At 38.3% G+C, this 3338-nt stretch overlaps 1 long non-coding RNA gene across 2 annotated transcripts; it reads right to left on the reverse strand.

Annotated features, from left to right (window-relative positions):
- Window positions 945-2497, reverse strand: LOC109846421. Of its 2 annotated transcripts, none has more exons than XR_002248498.1 (2): window positions 2175-2497; window positions 945-1492 (listed from the first exon to the last, which is right to left on the reverse strand). It is a non-coding gene; the product is annotated as an uncharacterized LOC109846421 (long non-coding RNA). The 2 variants fall into 2 exon arrangements; XR_002248497.1 differs by having other exon boundaries at window positions 945-1529; window positions 2175-2222.

The following is a 3338-nucleotide window of genomic DNA, read 5'->3' on the forward strand; positions in this document are numbered from 1 at the left end:
GCCAATCAGAGCCTGCCCAAAAGATTAAAATTCATTGAAGAACTCACAGTAACTTACCAGTAACCTTTGTGCTTCATAGGGTGCAAACAGAAATTAAAAAGTTTACCAGCGTATAAACCAAGCGCAACAGATCTAAGGTATAAACTCATCAATTTAATGAAGTACATACAAATCAAATGCCAACTCCATAAAGTTTGTCGTCTGTCTTTGTTCCAGACCTCACCACCTCTCTTCTTGGCAAAGGAGGAGTTACAACCAAAGCCAGAGCTTACAACCAAAAAGTTACAAACAGAGCTTACAACCAAAGCCCAGTAGTTACAACCAACTTGGCATTCATCCTGGCTAAATAGAGCTAAACTGCAAAAGATAATTGATCTAAAATTGTGTCAAAGTATGCTCCCAACATCCTTCCATCATCCATCACCCTGCTGCATATTTTAGCAGCAAATTACCTGACAAATTATTAGGAAGTAGCGCACGAATTGCGAAATGCTAAGCTAGATTGATGACAAATAATAAGTGCAGTTTAGGAGCATTTACTAGTATTGTGGCCGAAGTTTCATCACTTCCAATAAACACTATGTTTCCTCCATTCCGAAATCCGTAAAAGCAAGAAAACCAATTCCAAACATTGTTGTTCAATGTTGCTTCAAAACTAAGGATGTAATGGTGAAAAATTAAAGATTGCAGTACCCAGAAAAAATGCCAAGCAATACAAAAAAACGAAAAGAAAACAAATTCATAGAAAACATGAAATCCCCTATGACTGTTTAAAAGCATGAACTGGATTACTGCGGCCAAGATGGATTGTTAAAGCACCATGGAATCCCTAGGACTGTTATATAATCATTTTGGAGGTAAAAAAAATGCTAAATAGCAATATTAGAGGCCTCTCTCTCTCTCTCTCTCAGGCATATCCATGTCTCTTTCTTTACATAATTCAATTTTGTCATATATAGCGCTTCTCTTTATATTTTTTCTTTCAAGGGAAATTATGTATACTTATAAGCGCTTCTCTTAATTTGTAGTTAAATTCACTGAAATGGCAGAAAATTAACGAAGAAAAGGGTGCTGATGATTCAAGTAGATTAAGCATGCACGGATCTTGAAATCTAACTTTCATAGTATAATTATTAAAGAAAGCTTAATTTGGTAAGGATTCAAGTAACTCACGGTGAAACAATATTAGTGATCGAAGTAGCGAAATTAAAAAGAAATTAAAGAAAAATAAGTTACAAGAAACATGCAGTTTGGTGATCTCCTTTTTATGTCTATTTTTCTTGATTTTTTCTTAATTACTAATAAATCGAGACCTTGATTTATTACCTGCCCTCTCTCTCGCCAAAACCAGCGCCGCCCTCCTCTCATCGTCGTCGTCGGAGCTCTCGCCGCCTCATCCTCTCCCCTAAAAACCCTGATTCGAGCTACTACTCCTCTTTCAGCAGTAGATTCGAGCTCCTCCTCCTCCTTAGCCGCTACTGCCTTTTTTCCTCTACATTGAAATGTATGTGTCTATTTCTTGCCTTTCTCTTTAAATAGTAATAGGTATGTTAATAGAGATAGCTTCACATTTTCTACCCTATAGCTGATCTTATTTTAGCTTTACATTCTTTTACCATAAAATCGAATTTATTTTCTCTAGTATTGAAATTTACATGATTGCTGATTGATAACTTTTTTTTTTCTTTTCAAGTGGTTTGGTCTCTTGCACTTAAATCTGTACTAGATATATGAAGGGTGGCTGGATGAATTCAAAGTGATGACTTCAAGCTGCAGATAGTTGGCATGTAGTCTATTAAGAGTTTATGGTTTACTGAATGCTAATTGAATGCTTATTAAAACAGTGTTAGAATTTGTTGAACCATTAAAGAAGCTTTAGTTGTCAGTTTCATAATTCTTATGAGCTTATCTAAACTGTTTGCTATTTAAGCTGCGAACGATTTAATTCCTTGCTATACCAGTTGGTATGAGAAATAATAAAACTAATATCCCTTAATTTGGTAAGAATTCAAGTAACTCAGCGTGAAACAATATTAGTGATCGAAGTAGCGAAATTAAAAAGAAATTAAAGAAAAATAAGTTACAAGAAACATGCAGTTTGGTGATCTCCTTTTTATGTCTATTTTTCTGTGATTTTTTCTTATTACTAATAAATCGAGACCTTGATTTATTACCTGACTTCGAATCGGGCGGCGGGTCGGAGGATCTCGCGGCGGAGGCGGTCGGAGGGATCTCGCGGCGGAGACCTTGGTCACGCGCGGTGAAATCGAAGAGGGCTTGGCCGATCTGATCTCGCGGAGATCGTAGTCTAGCGGCGAATGAGAAATCGATGATGGTTGCGATTTGGGAGGAGGACGGGGGAGATGAGATCGATTTGGGGATCTCTGGGGAACGCGAGAGAGTTTTGTGGAGAAGAGAGAGAGAAGATCACGAGGGGAGGGGAGGTAAATGTGCGGGTTTTTTTCAGATAAGACCCTGCAGCGCACGAAATGGGAGCGCTGGCAGCTCACCTACAGTTTCCTCATATATATATATTAATATATATATATATATATATATATATATATATTATATATGATGATTAATAGGTATCCTTGTCATAGGAGGGGATTTCCTCCTATGATGCCTCTAAAATCACATGATTGAGCGACATTGTGGATGATCGCTCCGTTGAACTTGATCTATATATTCTAAAACCCCAACACACCAAGTTTTGGGTGAACCCGTCGTCGTTTGACCCTTCATCCACCCGTATCAATTTTAACGGTTTTGAATGAATAGAACTTTTCACATGGCTCGATGGAGGGTCAAACGACGACGGATTCACCCCAAACTTGATGTGTTGGGGTTTTAGAATATGTAGATCAAGTTCAACGGAGCGATCATCCATAATGTCGCTCAATCATGTGATTTTAGAGGCGTCAAAGGAGGAAATCCCCTCCTATGACAAGGATACGCATTAATCTCTATATATGAGATTAATGAGTATCCTTGTCGCATGGAGGGGATTTCCTCCTATGACGCCTCTAAAACACATGATTAAGCGACATGTGGATGATCCGCTCCGTTGAACTTGATCTACATATTCTAAAACCCCAACACACCAAGTTTTGGGTGAACCCGTCGTCGTTTGACCATTCATCCACCCGTATCAATTTTAATGGTTTTATGAATAGAACTTTTCACATGGCTCGATGGAGGGTCAAGAGATGACGGATTCACCCCAACTTTGATGTGTTGGGGTTTTAGAATATGTAGATCAGTTCAACGGAGCGGATCATCCATAATATCACTCATCATGTGATTTTAGAGGCGTCAAGGAGGAAATCCCCTCCTAT

Source organism: Asparagus officinalis, chromosome 6 (genome assembly GCF_001876935.1).
Source record: "Asparagus officinalis chromosome 6, Aspof.V1, whole genome shotgun sequence".
NCBI classification, from domain to species: Eukaryota; Viridiplantae; Streptophyta; class Magnoliopsida; order Asparagales; family Asparagaceae; genus Asparagus; species Asparagus officinalis.